The sequence below is a fragment of the Oryctolagus cuniculus genome, chromosome 6 (genome assembly GCF_051225735.1).
Source record: "Oryctolagus cuniculus isolate XC-2025 breed Fujian yellow rabbit chromosome 6, ASM5122573v1, whole genome shotgun sequence".
NCBI lineage: Eukaryota > Metazoa > Chordata > Mammalia > Lagomorpha > Leporidae > Oryctolagus > Oryctolagus cuniculus.
The window spans coordinates 48,700,952-48,722,839 of NC_142872.1; the positions used below are offsets into that span (position 1 = coordinate 48,700,952).

General features: G+C 47.1%; 1 long non-coding RNA gene across 1 annotated transcript in view; it reads left to right on the forward strand.

Annotated features, from left to right (window-relative positions):
* The first annotated feature begins 9,080 nt into the window (after positions 1–9,080).
* Positions 9,081–21,888, forward strand: part of LOC138850056 (uncharacterized) — a 160,932-nt gene continuing 148,124 nt past the window's right edge. Inside the window, exon 1 of the long non-coding RNA XR_016235460.1 lies at positions 9,081–9,185. This is a non-coding gene — a long non-coding RNA (uncharacterized LOC138850056). The remainder of the gene's footprint in view (positions 9,186–21,888) is intronic.

The following is a 21,888-nucleotide window of genomic DNA, read 5'->3' on the forward strand; positions in this document are numbered from 1 at the left end:
TAACCTTGGGCAAGTCTCTCCCTCTCTCTGGGCCCCAGTCTCTTCATCTGCACAAAGGAGAATTGAACCAGAAGGCCCCAAAGGGTCTTCCTATTCCTAGGATCTTCCTGGGCTTGCAAGTTCTGTGAGGCGAGGAACCCTTTTATTTTATTCCCTGTTGTTTCACTCCAAACACGTGGTAGACCCTTAACGGATATTTGGTAAACCGGCACATGAATGAATTATTTGTCTTTGCTTAAGGTCACCTAGCTCAATTCTAGCAGAGCCATGTGACCTTCTTCTCTTTTTTTCCTCTACATCACGGTGCCTCCCACCTCAGTATCTTTGCTCTTGACCTTTACATCTTGTAACCACATGTCTGTTTGCTCATCTACTGATATTCATGTGATGTGTGTTTCACTGTCAATATGTCTTTTACATATTTGGCCAGGGTTCTAATCTTAGCACCATCACTTACTACCTCTCTGGCCCCTGGCGAGTTGCCTGACCCCATTTCCTCCCCCTATAAATAGCAGTGAAAGATCAGCACTTACCATGCAGATGTGCCGTAAGGTAAATTATCGAAGAGAGTTTGTGTGAATTACCCACACTGTGCTCATTTGGTGCTCAAACAATGGTTGTGATTGCGTTTTAGGCAGATGTGGTATGAACACTGGGCATTTCCACTTGACAAGTCCCTATGGGTGTCTATCTGTTGGATGTGAGATACTGCTGTCAGTGTTGGGATAATTCATACCTTTGTGATAAATGTGTGCTGTCCTCCTAGTAGCTCATCAAAAAAGAAAATCCCAGAAGCATCTATTTTGTAGTAGAATTTCATCAAAATGCAGAAGTATATTGTTGCAAATCGTATTTCTTGCCTGCCTCTGTTGGTTAGTTACTAGGTTAAAAGATAAACATATATACACAGAACACAGTTTTGTGCATGTATCATAGTTTTTGTGCTTTTCTTATTCCAAACACCTTGGCCATGTTTTTGTCCTATTGTTAATTTTGGTGGGTACCTTGGGAATTGGGGAGTCTCAAAATGGTTGAGACAAGGAAAGGGTTAAAGCAGCTAGAAACTTTTTTAGTTTAATTTGCTTTAAAGAATGTAAGAATTCTTCATCAAAGTCTATGGAAAGAGTGCCTGACACATGGTCAGTGTCCAGACAAAGAAAGGCTAGGGATTCTTCTGTTAGAAAAGTGAATCAGTTAGGGTTTCTCACTTGCAAGTAACAGAAGAGCAAACCTAGTTGGCTTATGTAAGAAACAGTTTATTGGTTCATATAACCGAGATGTTTGGCAGGAGGTTGGCCCTTGGGTAAGCTCTGGTCCAGGGGCTCCAGGGATATCACCAACAGCTTCCTCTGGTGTTGCCTTCGTTTTCAACTCTTACTTTAGTTGAGCTCTTCCTTGGTTGCCCTGGATTCCTCCTCGCAGGAGCCGGATGGCTTTGGAAGCTGCAGGTCCCACAGTCATAGAAGCTTCCCGTCTAGAGGAGGAAGGGCCTTTCTGTGACTCTTCACAAGCTCCAGCATTGCTTCTCTCCTGCTGACCTGGCTGGGGGCATGGGCCCTTTCCTGCCACAGTCATCGCTGCCCAGAAGAGTAGTTTAAGCTGATGAGTGCCCGCTTTTGAGGATGAACGCAGGACCAATTCCACCCCAAATAACAGCTCAGAGAGCAAGAGAGTAGTGGCTTCATGAAGGCAACCTGGAATAGCATCAGGAAAGGGGCAGGGCTGGGTTCTCTAGAATAATCACCCACTTATGAATGGGGAATTTCCCATACATCAGGCATGGCTATCAACATTTTGCCTTCACCAACTTGTTTAATCCTAACAAAGGTCCCAGGAGGCATCACTCTTTGTTTTTCAATCCCCAGGATGAGGTAACAGAGGCATAGAGAGATCACATGGGTGGCCCATTTGTTGTGTGCACGTGCAGAACTAACAGCCTGGTAGTCTAGCTCCTGGTCCTCTACGGCTTTTACCAGGCACAGGTTGGAACCTACAAGAGATTCTGCTCCCAAGAATCATTCTCCTAATGTGATTGGCTGGTTGCTGTATTTTCCCCTGAGATGCTTTTTGAAGAACATGTGGTTCCCATATAGCCCTGGTTCATTCCATTTTGTTGAAAGCTTTTGGGTGCTTTAAGGATACTTTCATGCTTTTAGGAGTACACAGGAAAGACAAAGCAATTTTTGCTTAAAATTAGTCTTTTTTTTTTTTTTTGACAGGCAGAGTGGACAGTGAGAGAGAGAGACAGAGAGAAAGGTCTTCCTTTTTGCCTTTGGTTCACCCTCCAATGGCCGCCGCGGCCGGCGCACCGCGCTGATCCGATGGCAGGAGCCAGGTACTTATCCTGGTCTCCCATGGGGTGCAGGGCCCAAGGACTTGGGCCATCCTCCACTGCACTCCCTGGCCACAGCAGAGAGCTGGCCTGGAAGAGGGGCAACCGGGACAGAATCTGGCGCCCCGACTGGGACTAGAACCCGGTGTGCCGGCGCCGCAAGGCGGAGGATTAGCCTAGTGAGCCGCGGCACCGGCTAAAATTAGTCTTAAATGACACTTGTCTCTGATCTATAACTGTTTACTGTACATGCACTGGGTATGCACTGCCCTTCTTTGATCTGCAGTCTGTCCTCAGTAGCATGGCCACTTGCATTTTTCCCTGCTTGCCCTGAGGCTCTGAAGAGGCAGGGCTGGGAAGATGTAGATGAGGAAGCTGCTTGGTGGGATGAGGCGCGTGAATCCTTGCTTTCTGATCTCATTCCCTTTCTTTTTCTCATCTCCTCTTCCCTTTCTTTCTTCTTTTATTTCTCTCTTGAACTCACATTTCTTTCCTTTTTATAAAGCCTAACACATTTTAATTTTTATTTTTAAAGATTATTTATTTGAAAGGCAGAGTGGCAGAGGGAGGAGGAGTGACAGAGAGGGAGAGACAGATCTTCCACCTACTGGTTCACTCCCAAAATAACTGCAACAGCCACTCTGAGTCAGGCCAAAGTAAGGAGGAAGGGACTTCACCCCAGTCTCCCATCTGGATGGCAGGGACCCGACCAAGTACTTGGGCCATATTCCACTGCCTTCTAAGTACATTCACAGGAAACTGATTGAGCAGCTGGGACTTGAACCAGAACTCCTATATGGGTTGCCAGTGTCAGCAAGAGGTGGCTTAACCTGTTGCACAACAACACTGGCCTCTATTTTTTAAAAAATAATTGAACACAGAGATGCAAAAAGCTAGGAAAAATCTCATGTAGTCTTACATGTCTTCTATCTTTCTGTTATATTGCTTTTAATTTTTTTTCAAAAAAAAGATAATCACAAGGATTTTATACTATTTTCCATTTTAAAATCTATCTAGAGGATTTTTAAATGTTATTAAGTATTTTTTAGCATAGCCATTTAAAATAGAGTAGATATACTCATTTTGTAAATGCACTATAATTTAGTTAACTATTTCCCCATTTTGGACAATTGGATTTGCTGCCAGTATTTTGATGTTAAACAGCTTTACTCTGAACATTGGCTAAAGTTTTGCCTACATTATTGTTAACTCCCTGAGTTTACTGAGTCAGAGCATGTCTGCCATCCTGTAAAAAAAAAAAAAAGATTTATTTATCTATTTGAAAGGCAGAATGAAAGAGAGAAAGGGAGACAAACAGAACAGAGAAAATGAGAGAGATCTTCCGTCCTCTGGTTCACTCCCCAGACATCGGCTGGGCCAGTCTGAACCCAGGAGCCTGGAGATCATTCTGAGTGTCCCACATGGGTGCCAGGGGCTCAAGTACTTGCTTGAGCCATCATCTGTGGCTTTCCTGGGAGTCATAGCAAAAAGCTGGATCAGAATGGAATGGCTAAGACTCAAAGGGGCACTCTAGTTTGGGATGCAGGCATCCCAGGCGGCAGCGTAAGCCTCTGCACTGTACCCACCCCAGACCATCGCCCCTGTTTGCCTTCACAGGGGCTGGAATCTTCCTCAGTATGAAGACTGGCTCCCTGTTCCCCTGGGTGTGATCAGTCAGTTCTCCAGCACTGCTGACCTCTGCAGTTAGGTATATTTCTTTTTTAGACTCTGCTATGGTTTGAAAGTCATTTGTCACCCAAGAGTTCGTGTGCCGGAGGCTTATTTTCCAGCATAGCAGGGTAAAGAGGTGGCAGCACCTTCAAGTATAGCACTTTTACTAGCCTCGTACAAGGTAATTAGGTCATGGGGGCATGGCTCTGGGAACTAGTTAATTTTGGTCTCATGAACTGAGTCTGTCCTTGTGAACATTGTTGTAAAAGAGCAAGATTGGCCCTTCTCCCTCTCTGGCTTCCTGTCTCTTCATGTGATCTCTCCCTGTTGCACCTGCTTCCACTATGATGCTGTCTACCATGCTGTGACAGCCAACTGGCCCCACCAGAGACCAAACTGATGGAGCTACCTGGACTAGGACTTAATGCCTTGAAAACTGTGAGCTGAATCAACCCCTTTCCCCCTTTCCTGTATAAAGTGCTAGGCTCAGGTACTTGTGATAGCAACAGGAAGTGGATGCATACAGGTCCACTTCCTTTCTTTACACCTCCAGAAATGCAGAGGCATTCCAGGTACACATCTTCAGTGTCAGGAGCAGACTCTCAGAACGTGGAGCTGCAGTCAGTGTCACTGTTGTGCTCTTGCATGTGTCTGTTCACTTGAACTTGCAGGAACTTGTCACCTGGCACAAAGGTTTACATAGCTCTCTAGATGTCCAGTGTGGGGAAGGACCATGCAAAAAATACAACAGATATGTGTAATAGGTCATCTTTTTCCTCTGTCCTCACCAGATCCTGCTATGAGCAATGGATTATGTCAGTCACTTTACTGGCTTTTAAACTAAATTTAATCTTTAATGCAACCCTGTGAACTAAGTGTTATTTCCGATTTCATGGGAAGAGTAGTTTAGAGACTTTAAGTTAGTTTTTCTCAGCTGGAATCTAAAAGCTGGTTCTTTCAGCTACTCCCTGTTGTCTTGGCAGGTGTTTAAACCGATTGGAGAGATTGGTTGTGCACAAATGAAAAGTTAAAAACCTTGTACAAAGTGTGTGTACCAGACAGTTCTAGGCTATGCTGAAGGGAGGGAGGGAGAAAGCAGGTTGGTGCAGCCAGGAAGGCTTCCGTGATCTAATGCTTTATGTGCAGCATCTGGGGCAGAAGGGCCTTTGGCTACATGAGAATCCTCACTGGAAGCTGTGGAGACAGGGAAAGCTGAATCCCACATCTGGGCCACAGCTGAACTTGCAAGCTGATCAAGGGACCAGCTCTCACCCTCACCCCAGTGGCAGCTGTCTATTTGGGGGATTTCCTGGGTTCAAGAACCCCAAGCATCTCAATTACCCTGCGGGCTGGAAACACGATTATCATTGTGACACTTGGGGGGTGGGGGAATGGTACATTTTTCATGGCTGTGTCTGTCACAATTTCCAGAGGGAAGAGTCTGAGGGCCCCAGAGCTCACTGGAGATATCCCCGCAGGACTAGGAACCCGCTTGAGGGGCATCTTGGCAGCTTTCCTCTCTGTATCTTTGAGCTCACATTGTGGCAAGATTCTCAAAGCCCCCTGTGTGCCATGGGAAACATGGAGCACAAACATCCATTATATAAAGAACCAGGTTCAATGCCAGGGATTCTGGACACCCAGTATATGTGCTTTCTATGGGCCCGTGGGGATTAAAAAAAACTGCAGATGAAAGCAAACAAATATTTATTTGTTTATTTAAAGATGTATTATTTATTTGAAAGGCAAAGTTAGAGACAGAGTTAGGCAAAGAGAGAGAGAAAGGTCTTCCATCTGCTGGTTCAATCCCCAGATGGCTGCAGTGGCTGGAGCTGGGCTGATCCAGAGCCAGAAGCTTCTTCCTGTTCTCCCACATGGGTGCAGGGGTCCAAGCCTTGGGCTATCTTCTGTTGCTTTCCCAGGTGAATTACCAGGGAGCTAGATCAGAAGTGGGGCAGCCAGGGTTCGAATGAACTGGTGCCCATATGGGATGCTAGTGCCGCAGGCAGAAGCTTAACCTACTATACCACGGTGCTGGCCTCAGCAACCAAGTATTTAATCAGATGCTTCTACAATGTGATATCATGGCAGTGTATTAATTTATTAACTCACATAGGAGCATCAGCACATTGCTCTGCCAGCTGAGGCCACGTTTCTGATTTTACCAGCTTTTGTTCACATGGCGCTTTACAAAGTTGAGGACAGCCTCTGTGTAATATTTTCTGTGGGATATGGGTGTATTTTGAAATGTCTAATGGAGTGAAACAGGTGGGGGGTTAATGAGATATTGAAAAGGAAGGGTGGTGCTGTTAGGAATTAAAGTAAAAAGGAAGCAGGGTTAAAAAAAATCTTAATGCTCATATCAAAGTTTGCCTTTTAAGTAACAGAGTAGAAAATAGCTCCTACCCACTCATTCAACCCATGCGTGTATTGGTGACATTTATGTGGAATGTAGCATGATATGTAGTCAGATTGAGGCTCCAAACCAGGAAAGACAGGATCTCGTCCCCAAAAAAGATTCATAGCCTTTCAATTATTCCCCTCCTCCCAGCATCTTCTTACTAAATCTTTGACTCCGGGAAGTAGTTTGTATCTCTATGCTTCCATCTTCTGTATGTTTTCATGTGTAAAACCAAGAGAATAGTTCTCATCTTACAAGCATTAAGTGAGGTGATACCAGTCAAGGGCGTAGCACTTTGCCTGTCCTGTAATATAAATTCCATAAATGGTGTTTAATCTCTTGTCCACCCTACCCCCAGCAGAATAAAAAACACGATATGATATAAATTTTGAATATAAAGGGATGAGGCTAAATTCATATGTTATTCTTGAAAACCTGCCTTAAAAGTCTAGAGTCTATTCTTCCCAAAGAAAAAGTCAAAAGTTACCAACAACAAAGTTAGCAGTAGCTGTACGGCTATTTAAACCCTGGCTCCAAACATCCACTTGCCTGTTTCTGGAAAAGCCATAACAAATGAGCCCCAGGTGTTGTGCAGGAGCCCTTAGGAATGCAGAAGCCACGTTAATGGACTGGAACCGGGTAATGAACTTGTTAGCAGTAACCAGCCACGTCTGGGTTCCTTCTATGTATTCCAGTGGAGCCCAGCCCCAGTTAATAGATCCAAATGACTTCAGATCTCTAAACAGGATTGTCACTAATTGACATTCTGCAGTTCTTAACCTTTTAGAAAAGCTTCACAAATAGGTCGCTTCCTCTTGAATACGACAAGGGATGGGTTATGAAGTCTCTGAACTCTCTGGCCACCCTTCTGTGTCCTCCTTTCAATGTTTCAGCAAAATAGTGCCTAGAGCTCTGTTCAGAGCCAGCTCAGCTACCTAAGGCCCCACCCACATTCCTAGGGATCCCCTTTTCCCGGGGGAGAGAATCCTACAGAAGGATGTGGACCCCTTGAGAGGCAGTTTAACAACACCTTGTATGAGGGTCAGAGATTTGCAGAGAGCAAACCTCAGTCCATGTCCTGGCTCTTCTCTTTTTCAGCTGTGGGACCTTGGCTGTGTTCTTATATCTCTGAGCCTCAGTTTCTTCATCTGTAACCTGAGGTTAGTAATATATCCACTTTTTCGGGTTACTGGGAGGATTAAATAAGGCCATGTAAGCGTGTGATATGTCTGGCATATAATAAGTGCTCAATAAATACCTGCTTTTAATAAAGATTTTTAAAAAGCTTTTATTTATTTATTTGAGAGGTAGAGTTAGAGAGAGAGGGAGAGACACAGAGAAAGGTCTTCCATCTGCTGGTTCACTCTCCAAGTGGCCGCAATGGCTGGGGCTGGAGCTAGGTAGGAGCTTCTTGGGTCTCCCATACTAAACCCTTGGGCCATCTTCTACTGCTTTCCCAGGCCATATGCAGAGAAATGGATCGGAAGTGGAGCAGCTGGAACCCCCATATGGGATGCCAGCACTGCAGGCTGAAGCTTAGCCTACTATGCCACGGTGCCAGCCCCTTAATAAAGTTATTTGTAATAGAAGTTTGAACTAGCTTTTTGGGAACCAAGCCAGATTTGCTACAAACACCTTCCTGGGTGGTTAGGGATGTTGTTTCCACCCGAAAGCAAAATCCTTGGAACTGGCTCTTTTCTGCCGATGAGCAAATTTTCAAGGAAGCACTGGGAATTTGTAGACGGCACATTTTGGGGCCCTGTAAGCCTTCCTGGTTTAGGACAGCGAAGGGGATCCATGGACGTGCTCAGTAACCTTGTGTGTGACCTTGGGCAAGTCTCCCTGACATCAGCGAAGGTAAAATCCCCTTCTCGGTAAAATGAGATCCCAGTCCCCGGCTTCCTGGTGGGATTGCTGGGGCTGGGAAGCTCAGCAGAGTGCCCTGGTGTCTGGCACAGGCCCCTGGAAACTGGGACCCAAGACAGCCTCACAGCCCGGGAGAAGGGTGGCGGGGAGAGATTTCTGGGCCTCCTGCCGGCTAGCCAGCAGCTAGTTTGCAGTTCAAAGCGCCCCTTTGTTCAAATGTTGAGCAAATCCAGAGGAAACAGATCTTTCTGCCTGATCCTCGCCCTAAAGGCTGATGGGTTCCTCTCTCTCTCCTAAATGCCAGCACATGTTATTTATTTATTTTTGGCTAACGTTAAATTGAGGTTTTGGCCGAAACTCAGCCTGAGCGTCCTTGAAAAGCCAACAGGCTCGTTGGGCTGCCGATAAAGCTCTCGGGATTTCCCCGTAGGGCTGCGGGGAGTACAGACAGGAAGCCCGGGGAGGGAGCGCCTTACCAGAACTTCCTCAGAGGAGGCTGGAGGAGAGCGCGAGCATCTTGCACCGAACTCTCTAGAGCGCTCGGGCCAAGCAGCCGTCTGCTCCCAAGGGGGTACCGGAAGAGGGTCGCTGGCTCCAGGCTGTGGGTCCAGAGCCGGCAGACATCAGGAGAGAACTGGAGGCTTTCCCCCAGGCAGATGCTGACATGGCCAGGCTGGAACCTTCCATTCCGGCCCAGCCTCTTCCTCTTCGCTGCCCGAGGAGGGAATTGAGAAGGGACTTTCCAGAGAGCGTTAGCGTGCAGGGTGTGGAAATGGAATAAAAGCATATGCAAATAGGCCTGTGCGTGCTTTCCTCTCCCTCAGTGAGCAAGAGCCTTTCTCCAGAAAGATGCTCTTCCTCCAAGACACAGGACAGCTCTCTCCCTTCCCCGGATGGCGGCAGCAGGGCCGAGCGGTGCGGTAAAACCTGGGCAGTGAGCCACATCCGAGGGGTGGGCTGGAGGGGCCGGAGGCAGTAGCTAAATGAGGAGGGGGCGAAGGGTGGCAGAGTTGGAACAGATAAAATAAGATGAAATTTAAGGAGCTCTCCATGAGTAGGAGCTGGGAAAAAAATAATCATTGCAGGCTGATTTATTGTGTACTTATCTTCTGTCTGAGAGGCAGCAGGCTTTTGTACTAGGGATTATTGCAAAGTAAATGGCACATGAGAGATATCATCACGATGTTTAAGGCGTGTTGAATGACAAGAGAGTTAAAGCAGGTGGGACTTTTGTCATGGTCTGTATGACAGCGTCACTGGCGTGGAGATACTTCCAGAGCTTTGGTTACGATGTGGCTCTATGTCCAAAAGAACAGTATTTTTAACCTGTTGTTATTTTCGGGTTGGGGTAGGATAGGGGAGTGGTCTAGAATCTGTATGGATGATAAAACAGCTTGCTTTATCCGCTGGAGCTGTGGACTGTGGCCTCCATGTAGCGAGTTACAAACCTTGTGGCAGTGACAATAGCGGGAAAATATTGCGCAGTAGATGCAATGCCTTCTGGGGGGCTTGGGGCCAAGAAATAGGGCTGTTACCTCTTGTTTACCATAGTCCTGGTCTTATCTCGTTCAGTCTTTTTTTTTTTTTTTGACAGGTAGAGTTAGACAGTCAGAGAGAGGGAGAGAGAGAGAGAGAGAGAAAGGTCTTCCTTCCATTGGTTCACCCCCCAAATGGCCACTACCGCCGGCGCACCGCGTTGATCCGAAGCCAGGAGCCAGGTGCTTCTCCTGGTCTCCCATGTGGGTGCAGGGCCCAAGCACTTGGGCCATCCTCCACTGCACTCCTGGGCCACAGCAGAGAGCTGGCCTGGAAGAGAAGCAACTGGGACAGAACCGAAGCCCTGACCAGGACTAGAACCCGGGGTGCTGGCGCCTCGGCTCACTAGGCTAGTCCTCTGCCTGTGGCGCCGGCCATCTCATTCAGTCTTGTCTTTGAATTTTAAGAGCTTTTTAATTTTAATTTTTTTAAAAAAAGTCTGTTTTACATACTTGGTTTGCATATTGATTGGCAAATAGTGTAACCATTCTTTCTTGAATCCTTGATGATTGCTTTACTGTATTTGCTGTCACTTGGGCCCTTCACGTTCAACGTCCATTAGTTCGTAGTTCATTTGTCTGCCGGGGACCTTCTTTGCTTTTGCCCCAGACTCTTCTGATTGAAGTGCTATGCTGATCTTGTGCCCCCAAGTTGTGCTCAGTGGGTTGTTAAATAGAATTGACTTCATTTGCTCATTTATTAGTGTTTGAAATCACATTGTTCTTATGCCTGACACTGCTTGGAACCGATAAGCAGGTGAGAAAGAAGGCGGTAGAAACATTGGCTTGGGTTCCTCTGGATTTGCTCAGGTTGTTAGCATGTGGTATGGTTGATACCTGGTCCTCACTCAAGTCGGGATTCCGGGAAGGCCAGGCCCGGCCAGGGCTAGCCTACCTGGATGGCTGTCTTCTCCCAGCTTCTCTGGGCTCTTTGTATTCTCATCTCAGAGTGGGCCTCTGGGCTACATCTGTGCTCAATGCTTGCTTGCTCTGCTGTCAGCAATTTCCAGTCTTGGGTGTGGTTCTTCAAAGTCAGTTCTGGGTCATTTTTTGAATCACAATGGAGAAAAATCTGTAATATTCACAGAGATGGTAGAATTTGCATCTCATAAAAATTTATTAAATATATATTTTTACAGATTTACTTATTTGAAAGGCAGAGTGACACTGAGGGAGAGACAAATAGATTTTTTTTAAAAGCTGGGTTATAACCAGACACCCCAGTATGAGATTGTGTGTCCCAAGCAGTGTTTTTTTTTTTTTTTCTTTCTTATTTGAAAGGAAGAGTTACAGAGAGAGGGAGAGACAGAGAAAGAGAGAGATCTTCCATCTGCCCGTTTACACCCCAAATGGCTGTAATGGCTGGGGCTGGGCCAGGCTGAAGCCAGGAGCTGGGAGCTACCTCCAGGTCTCCCACATGGGTGCAGGGGCCCAAGCACTTGGGCAATTTTCTGCTGCTTTCCCAGGTGCATTAGCAGAGAGCTGTATAAAAAGTGGAGCAGCTGGAACATGAGAACTGGTGGCAATATGGGATGCAAGAGCTGCAGGTGCGGCTTAATCTGCTAAACCACAGCACCCCCCGCTCCCCCCGGAAAGATATCCTCCATCTGCTGGTTTGCTCCCTAAGTGGCCTTAATGGCCACAGCTGGGTCAGGCAGAAGCTAGGCACCTGAAACTCCATCCAGGAATCCCACGTGAATGGCAGGGACCCAAGTACTTTGACCATCTGCTGCTGTTTGTCAGGCACCTTAGCAGGGAGCTGGTTTAGCAGTAGAGCAGTGAGGACCCAAACCAGTGTTCTTATAGGATGCTGGAGTAACAGGTGGCAGCTTAACCTAATGTACCACAACACTGACCCCTAAATATTGGTTGAGTGAGTGAATTGTATCCATTTTGTTGCTAAGTACATTGAGACTCTAAGATAGAATGATTTATGTAATACCTCACTACCCAATAGGTACTCATCTGACATCCAACTTTTCCATCCAGAGTGCCTCTGGTGTAATATCCTTCCTCCAGAAAGGTGTCTTGATTTTCCAAGAAAAGATAATAGGAAAATGCAGATGGATGAATCGACCTTCAAAGGGTGGCAGAGGGCTTTGTTCATATGCCTGTATAGATCTTTCTCAGGTTCCTTAACTCCGCCAAAAGCTGACATCCTTACAGCTTATTTCCTTAAAGGAAATTAGAATACTAGCTTGTGTTGAAAAAAATTGAGTGTCTTGGATCTTTAATATTTTCTGGAGGTTTAAGCATAAAACTTTGCAGGTATCAGGGGAAGCTAATTCCAGAGTTTTGGGCATGAAATGGAACAGTTTCTATAGCTTTGTCTTTTTGGGTACTGGGGAAAGTCAATGCACCTGCCGCCATTTTGGGGTAGGCCTGGTGTGCAGGGAGCAGCGGTAGTTGTCTGCAACCAGCTGCTTTCACTGCTGGAGAAAATGTCACCCAGATTAGTTCAGACATTAACATAACAAGAAAAGACCCCTTTGTTCTAGCGAGGCCCAGAAATGGGCTCTGGGGTTGCACCTGTGCTTCAGCACTGTTCCAACCCCATGCTGGAGACTTCCTCCAACCCCCAGTGGGAGCAGGAAGACCAGGAGGGAGAATTTCCCTCCAGAATCTAAAGCTAATTAGAGAGGACTGCCAATGGGTGTTCCCTAAGGGCCTTTCCTTGTGACTTCTGTAACCGGAGAATGGAAGCTCTGGCTGCGAAATTTCTCCCCGAGGGAAGCTGCAACAACAGTTCTGATTCTTAGCTGCACTGATGCTCCTCGCCCCTCTAAATGAGAATACTGCTGCCATGCAGGGAGTCTGCAACCTGTCAGGCTTTTCCTTAATGGTTTTTGTGCCTTGTTGACAAAGGCTTTCCTCAAGTGGAGGTTACAGAATTTGACTCTATATTTACTTCTGAAACTTTTATTGTGTTGTTAATCACATTATTTGCACTTAACTCATTCATCCAGAAGTGTATTTTCATACATGATGTGACACCATCTAATGTGAACGTTTTCATCTACAGAGAACAGTTTTTCCTTTGCTTTGTTTTTATTTATTTTAAAAGATGTATTTATTTATTTGAAAGGCTGAGTTGACAGGGACAGGTGGAGACAGAGAAAATCCTCCTTCCTCTGGTTCACTCCCCAAATGGCGGAGCTGGGCTGGTCTCTGGTCCAAAGCCAGGAGCCAGGAGCTTCTGGGTCTCCCACGTGGGTGTAGGGGCACAAGCACTGGGTTCATCCTCTGCTGCCTTCTAAGGCACATCAGTAGAAATCTGGATCAGAAGTGGAGCAGCTAGGACTCGAACCGGCGCTGATATGGGATTCCAGGCAGCATCTTACTTTCTGTGTCACAACGCTGGGCCCCTTTGTTTAGTTTTTAATAAGCTTTTAACTTTAGGATAATTTCATTTTTAAAGTTTTTGTGTATTGATTTCCATTTTATTTGAAAGTCAGGGAGGGACCAGTGCTGTGGCTCAGCAGGAAGAGCCGCCGCCTGCAGTGCTGGCATCCCATATGGGCACCGGTTCAAGTCCTGGCTGCTCCATTTCTGATCCAGCTCTCTGCTATGGCCTGGGAAAGCAGTAGAAGATGGCCCAAGTGCTTGGGCCCCTGCACCTGTGTGGGAGACCTGGAAGAAGCTCCTGGCTTCGGATCAGCGTACCTCTGGCTGTTGGGGCTAATTGGGGAGTGAACCGGTGCATGCAAGACCTCCCTCCCTCCCTCCCTCTCTCTCTCTCTGCCTCTCTGTAACTCTGCCTTTCAAATAAATAAGTAAATCTTAAAAAAAAAAAAAAAGGAGACTCAGAGATGGAAAGAGAGACAGACAGAAAGAGATCTTCCGTCTGTTGGTTCACTCTTCAAATGGCTGCCACAGGTAGGACTGGGCCAGGCTCAGGCTGTTGCAGGAAAACCGGTGAGATGAATCCGGGTTGATGATGTCCTGGTGTTTATGACGATTTCGAGACCTGACACAATGGTGAGTAGACAGGAAGCAGAGCTTTATTTGAGCAAGAAGACAGAGAAGCTCTGAGCAAACAGAGAAGCTGGTAGAGAGACCAGACTGCTGAGGCCTTGCATTCTAGGGGTATTTGTATGTCTGTAGCATGACCTCCCCAGAGAGCGAATGTGGTGGTTCTACATTAGCTGTTGTGAAGGCAGGGCAGTCTTTTTTTTTTTTTTTTAATATTTATTTATTTATTTATTTGTTTGAAAGTCAGTTACACAGAGAAGTGGAGGGAGGGAGGGAGGTCTTCCATCTGCTGGTTCACTCTCCAAATGGCCACAATGGCCGTAACTGCGCTGATCTGAAGCCAGGAACCAGCAGCCTCCTCCAGGTTTCCCACGTGGCTGCAGGGGCCCAAGGACTTGGGCCATCTTCTACTGCTTTTGCAGGGACAGTCTTAATAGAACCTTTTCCAACTTATTTTTTTCAAAACCTGAATCTTGTCCATTGGTAAGTATTTGTTAGAATGGGCTCCATCCTGTTTTGTTTAGTGTATATACGCTGATAAGGAGCTGCGTGATGGAGCCAGTCTGGCCTGCTTCTAGTCCTGGGCTCCCTCAAAGCCAGGAGCTCAGAACTCAATCTGGGTCTCCCCTATGGGCGGCAGGAAATCAAGCACTTGAGCCATCGTCTGCTGCCTACCAGACTGATTCCCTTAGCAGGACACTGGAATCAGAAGCAGAGGCACGGATCCGGGTGTCCCATGCCGTGACTTCACAGCTGTGCCAAACTCTCCCCTGCCCAGAGGCCAGGTTCAGACTTACAGAAGAGCTACACAGATGCACATGGAGTTCCTGTGCATCCGCCTCTGCTTTCAAAGAAGAGTGTATTTTGTCCTAAATTCCAGCATGTGCACGGATGTTTTTATAGAAGCTCACTTTTACTCTGTTGATGCATTTGTTATCTCTGCCCCATGTCCTATGTTGAACTATAGTCACTAGAGTGTTCATAGCTTTCGATAGGGAAACTGAAATCTCGCAAGGCTTTTTAAAGAAGTTTTATTTTATTTATTTATTTATTTATTTTTGTCAGGGAGAGTTAGACAGTGAGAGAGAGAGAGACAGAGAGAGAGGTCTTGCTTCCGTTGGTTCACCCCCCAAATGGCTGCCACGGCTGGTGCGCTGCGCTGTTCCGAAGCCAGGAGCCAGGTGCTTCCTCCTGGTCTCCCATGCGGGTGCAGGGCCCAAGCACTTGGGCCATCCTCCACTGCCTTTCCGGGCCACAGCAGAGAGCTAGACTGGAAGAGGGGCAACCAGGACAGAATCCGGTGCCCCGACCAGGACTGGAACCCGGAGTACTGGCACCACAGGTGGAGGATTAGCCTACTGAGCCACGGCGTCGGCCAGAAGTTTTATTTATTTATTATTATTTATTAGTTTTATCAGAAGGATTTTCTTTTTTCTTTTTTTTTTTTTTAAAGATTTTTATTTATTTATTTGATAGGTAGAGTTACAGACAGTGAGAGAGACAGAGAGAAAGGTCTTCCTTCCATTGGTTCAATCCCCAAATGGCCGCCACAACTGGAGCTATGCCTATCCGAAGCCAAGAGCCAAGAGCTTCTTCCTGGTCTCCCATGAGGGTGCAGGGCCCAAGCACTTGGCCATCCTCCACTGCCCTCCTGGGCCACAGCAGAGAGCTGGACTGGAAGAGGAGCAACCGGGACTAGAACCCGGCGCCCATATGGGATGGCGGCGCCACAGGCAGAGGATTAACCTAGTGCACCACCATGCTGGCCCCAAGGATTTTCTTTTTTAAAAAAGGATTTATTTTTATTTTTTTGAAAGTCAGAGTTAGAGAGGGAGAGACGGGGGAGAGACCTCCTATCCACTGGTTCACTACCCAGATGGCTGCAATGGCCAGGGCTGGGTAGGGCTGAAGCCTTGGGGCCAGGAGCTTATTCCTGGTGTCCCTTGTGTGTGCAGGGGTCCAAGTACTTGGGACACCTGCCACTGCTTTTCCCAGGGTGTTAGGAGGAAATTGGATCAGAAGTGGGCAGCCAAGACTCGAAGTGGTGCCTCTGTGGGATGCTGGTATCACAGGCGGCAACTTTACCTGCTGTGCCACAACGTAGTCCCCTCTCACAGGGATTTTAAGGGGTTCCCTTCAGTTTTCAGGGAAGTGAAATTCCATCCACCAGTTGCTGCAGGCAGTAGCACTGCCACTGATACTCAGGTAAGGGCATTGGTCATGGCGATTTGCCTCTTAAACCGAACGCCCTTTGTCTGAGCCAGACCTTGGGTACAATAGCAATGACAAAGCTTTGGGGTCAGTTTCTCTGTGTTAGCACTATGAACATTTGGGGGCCGTAGGGGGCTACCCTGTGCATGTAGGATGCTCAGTAGCCTTTGTCCTGCCTTTGTCCGCTACATGCCCCCTGACTCGGAACACCTACATCATGACAATGAGAAGCATTTCTAGACATTGCAGGTTCCCCTGGGAGTTCATTTCTCCCACCCCCAACTGAGAACCACTGCTCAGATTGTTAGCCCTGGCCCCCCTCTTTTGTGGCCCCCCTTCTTGCATGGGCAAAATATGAACAGGAATAGTGCCTACCTCCCAGCTCTGTGTTAATCATTACATGATTTGAGAACTCCCTTATATTTGATCTGACTCCTAATAAACACACAGACTTCGCATTTCTCCTCCACCTCCATCCGTAGCTCCCCCACCATGGAGCAAATGTGTTTCAATCACAACAATATTCACCAAAAAATTACATGTCTGTGTTAATGAAATGGAGCTCTATTTTCAGGACTCCATAACTGCTAATTAATCAGTCCCCATGATATACTTGTCTGAGCTGCCTGGGAATTTTATTTGCAGCGACAGAACAGCAATTCCAGTTTGCTAACAGGCCTTTAAGTGACAATCCAGCTCTGTGGAGCAGCAGAAAGGGCCAGAAATGATTTTCTAAGCAGGGTGGTAATGGCAGTGGGGAAGATAGAAATCTGGGATGAGGAGAAGACTGAGGATTTTATTTGATTCATTAACTTGATGGCTTTGGGAATGCCTCGCTCATTTTCCATTAAAACAGCATCATCTTGCAACTCAGAGGGGGATGGAAGGTTCATCTTCCAGCAGTTCATGTCAGATTTTTTTTTTTTTAAGCTCTTGTAAAACCATTATGTTTGTTCTTAAGCTTGTTGGAGAGCCCTTTTGGTGGGGACAATTATGTCTAGTGTGACAAGATCTGGCTGATGATGACCAGTGCGGGCTGTCTCTACTTCTGTCCAAAGGACTCCTTTCTTCCAGCGAAACCAGAGCTTGGTTTGAAGAGGAAGGAGAAATGTCCTGGGTTCACACATGACATGCAGATGGCTCATTTAGCCAGAGCTGCAGAGTGGGTGGGAGTCTGGGTTCTGGGTTCTGGAGTTGGCTGGTTAAGCTGAAATCCCAGATCCTTACTTGCCAGCTGTGTGACCTTAGGAAAGACATAGGAGCTTTCCAAGCCTTGATGCTCACCTACAGAATGACGAGAATATTACCAACCTCACAGCTTTGTTTTGGGTTTTAAGTGAGATAATCCATATAATCCAGAGGCAGGCATCTTCTAAGCACTTCACACATCTTGGCTATGATGAGAATTGTTGTTATTTGAGTGTTTCCCAGGAACCAAATGTTGTGCTAGGGACAAGGGTTATATTCAGGTCAAATACAGTTTTTTGGGCTTCAAAGAGTGTGTGGTCTGGAGATGGCATGAAGGCAGTGTTTCCACAGTGGTGGGCATCAAAGGCTGTGGAAGCAGGGAGGCTGTCAGAGAAGTCTTTTGGGGGGATGCTGGCCTTAAGGGAGGGTCTTGCTCCAGAGGCTGGTCCCGTAGAGGTGGTGGAGCCCACACGTGGAAGGAAAGACATTAAGACCATGGGAACAGGGCTATGGAATTAGAATTCTGCCAGCTTTAAACAGGAAGGGATCCCCAAGTTTGAAATGGACAGTAGGAAAGACCAGAGGGAGAGATCTCCCACTATTGCCTAGTGAGTCCAGCAGTTGATAGTTTCTGTGACTTTAAACACATTTTTGTGTTCTGGGCCGCAGAGCCTAGGGGTACCTGGCACAAGGTGCATAGGCTGCCATTATTTTGTGTCATGAGTTGTATTTTGTAAAGTTTCTTTTCATTGCAAGAACTCATTTCATGGTTCTCGGGGAAATTAGCTTTACAGAAATGGCTGGCAGAGTTCGGCACTGGAAGGTTGCTCTTCAGTGTCATCTTATTGGCAAAGATGTAGTGACCCCGTTTCTTTAACATTTCCAGCTCTGTTCCAGCATTCCTCCTCAGGCACAGGGCAGAGATCTAAGTGAGAAATTATGAAGACTATTAAAAAGAATAAAGTGCTGCATAAGGGGCTCTATTTTTTATAGTGAGTATGTAAAGCGATTTGCATGCATCTCCTTTGTACCTTTTGGGCGTGAACTGGACGACCAAGGTTGATTTACTTTTGAAGGGATATTGAATTTATAAAGTTATACTAGATAAGTGTCTCTCTTAAAATCCTTACCTTTTGGAAACCCATTTCTTTATTATTCTAGTTGTATACAGCAAGAACAAAATGCTAGACTAGTTAGTTTTCTTTTGGCTGCAGGGGAGAGGGGTAGGCTCTGGCAAAGTCATTTTTATAACAACTTTGGGTTTTTTTTTTAAAGTTTTTCTTATTTATTATTTGAAAGGCAGAGTTACAGGGAGGTAGAGGCAGAGGGAGAGAGAGAAAGAGAGAGAGAGAAAGAGAGAGAGAGAGAGAGAGAGTCTTCCATCTGCTGATTCACTCCCCAAATGGCTGCAACGGCCGGAGCTGGGCCAATCTGCAGCCAGGAGCCAGGAGCTTCTTCCGGCTCTCCCACGCGGGCGCAGAGGCCCAAGCACTTGGGCCATCTTCTACAGCTTTCCCAGGCCATAGCAGAGAGCTGGATTGATGTGGAACAGCTGGGATGCCGACACTGCAGACGGCAGCTTTACCTACTATGCCGCAGAGCCGGCTCCGACTTTTGGGTTATTTTTTGTTGGTTCTCAAATGTGGGAAACATAGGTGAGAAGAGGTGGAATCTTGGAAATAGTAACAAATAGCTTCTGTACCAAAAGGTGCCATAACAAAACCAGGTGTGGGATCTCTCTTGATAGGATAAATTATACATTTGTTCAACAGAATTCCACAATAGGAATCTGTCTTACAGGCGAATTCAGCTTTTCCTTGGTTTTACACCACTACGATTTTCCTGGGCTCTGCACTGGGGAAATGCTAATAATGGATGGAGCCATCATGTTGATAAATGTAATTGGGCAGTGGTTAAAAGATCTTGGTATTGTTCTTTTGTTTCTGTGTTTTCTGAATACAAATCTCATGAAGCTGACAGAATGGCTCATAACGCAGAGTGCATTCTGGTAAATGAGAGGCCATTGCTTTGCTGAGCTGCTCTGCCCTGTTCTCCACTCTGGCTAAGAAATGGTCTGGCTCTGCCCCTGGAGTTCCTGTTCAACTGGCTGCCTCAGCGGCATGGCAGCAAATTCAGTGCCACATTGGAGGTGAAGGGCCCTGGGGGCTGGGTACGACCCAGGCGGGGGGCAGAGATGGGTCCAGGAAATGGCTCACGGCCCCTGAGTCTGCCTTCCCACATGGTGCAGTGACTGTGCAGGGAGCCAGGAATGGGGGCATCTGGACGTACTGGTGGTCTCTAGAAACAAAACATGTCCATTAGGCAAAGGTGGGCATGCAGCTGGGGATAGGGGAGCTTTCCCAGGGGAGAGAGAAGTTGCTAATCATCATAAAGGCATAGAATTTGTTATCACAAAATACTGACCACAGACATGTCTTCCGGTTGTGAACTGGGTGCCATGTGCTGCTGTCGTGGGGAGGGGTTGAAGGAGGTTGAAAGTGAGACTCTCAGTTTCCTGAAACCTGCCCTGATGCGTACAAGACCCGCAGGATCACGTGATAAATTCTGTAGTCACATGATAGGTGCTCACAACTGTTCCTGGTCCTCTTCCCAGATGCTTGCCACACCCAGCCGGAATGTCTAAACAGTGCCATCTGGGTCACCTCCTTTACTCTTCCTCTCTCTTAGTTCCACGTTCCTAAGCGAGGCCAACACAGACTGCCTGCCTGGGGCTCCCTCACCGATGCCATCCCTGTTTTCGGTAGTGATTTCCGCCGAAGGGCCCGGCCTGTGCCGGATTGTAACCTATCATGAACATTCCTGCTGCCTGGGATTCCCTTTTACCTGATCTGCACCAAGCCATGGCTGCTTACCCTGCAGGATTGCTACTTAAATATCACTTTTAAAATTTTTTAATTAAACAAATTTTAAAGAGTACATTTCTCTTACTTATTTGGAAGGCAGATACAAGCACACAAAAAGGCAAAGAGAGGGAAAGAGAGGGCTCTCTCATCTGCTCGTTCACTCCCCAAATGCCTGTAGCAGCCAGGCTGAAGCTGGGAGCCTGGAACTCAATAGGGGTCTCCCTTGAGGAGGCCAGGCACCCAGCTTCTCGAGCCGTCACCTGCTCCCTCCCAGGTGTGCCTTGGCTGGAAGCTGGAATTGGAAGTGGAGCTGGAACTTGAAGCTAGGCACTCCAATATGGAATCATGCCATCCCAAGCAGCCTATTAACCGTGGCAACAAACATCTGCCCCTAAACTGTCACTTCTAACCATCAAGGGCTTCAGGTACGTTTTTCTGGGATCAGAAGCATCTCCAGACACTCTCCCATAGGAACTCAGTGATGTTTGTTGGGATAAAGGAAAGAATGAATTGTGCATGCATGGAGGGGGACTTCGCTGGGTTTTACTGCATGCTTGGGGAGGAGGGCGGAGGGAAGGTGGATATAAGGATCCAAACTAGCAGGAGAAGTGGGGATGTTAGACCAACTGGGGATAAAATAAAAACAAAAAGGCTGAGCCCCTGGCTATTCTGTGTCAGCAGACATAGCATAGTAGGAATTGGAGGGCTAGGCTTGGGAGTGGGCTTTTGGCTTCCTTGGCTTAACTTTCTATCTTGGATCATGTTTGCCTTTGAGCTTGTTGTGTCCATCCCATAAATGTTTACTGAGTACCTTATTTCATGAGTTCTTAATGGGGGAGATGCAGCTCTTCCTGCCAAGGGCATGAATGAAGATTGGCTGTCGGGGACTGAAAAACACAGAAGTCTGTGTCTGGAGCGTGACATACACATAGGACAGCAGTGTGTCTGCGGCATTGGGACTGCATAGAGGGGAAAAGCCTTCAAAAGTCTCCTGAGGTAGATGGTGATGAAAAAAAAAAAAAGGTTGAGAAACTGACCGTCTCTGTGCTGGGTATAATTCTGGTTCAAATGCCTGCTCCCACGAAGCTTGCGTTCTTGTGAGGCAGTGAACATATAGGCAGCTTTAACTGGAAAGAAGAACAGATCTGAGTCAGAGAACTGGGTGAAGAGTGAACCCTGGGGGGCGAGTGTGTGCATGGCTGTGGCTGCCTTGGGGGCAGTTGGGACCGGACTCCCTGGTGGAGGGACATTTGAGAAGAGTCTGGGAGACCAAGGGCGCCACAGTGGATGTGTTTGGCACAGGCAGCAGCTTGGTGCAGCTAGCTGGGCGGGGTGGCTGAGTGAGGGCAGGGTGGCAGGAAGTGAGGCTAGAGATGGGGTGGGGACCAGGTCACACGAGGCCTTGTGGGCCATTCTAAAGGGTTTGGATTTAGTTTTCAGTGTGCCGAGAAGCCGTAGGAGAGCTTTATGCACTGGGTGGATGGGATCCCATTTATTTTTTGATAAGAGCCTTTTGGTTGCTGTTGGAAGGGTGGACTGCAGAGGCACGAGTGGAATTAGGAGAGCAGGAAGGAGGCTGTGGCTGAGGTCCTGGTGCAAGGCGATGGTGGTATGTGTGCTGAGAGGTCAGGTGCAAGGCAATGGTGGTATGTGTGCTGAGAGGTCAGGTGTAAGGTGCACTGTGAAGGCAGAGCTGGCAGGACCTGCAGGGGGTCTCATCCCTCTTCCGGATGCTAGGCTTGGTATGTCCTGGTATTATATGTTGCCTACTGTGGTTGCTTATTTTTCATTTGTGTATCTTGTTACCTTGTGTAGTCTTTCAATATACTTAGGGAAGACACCTTTTCT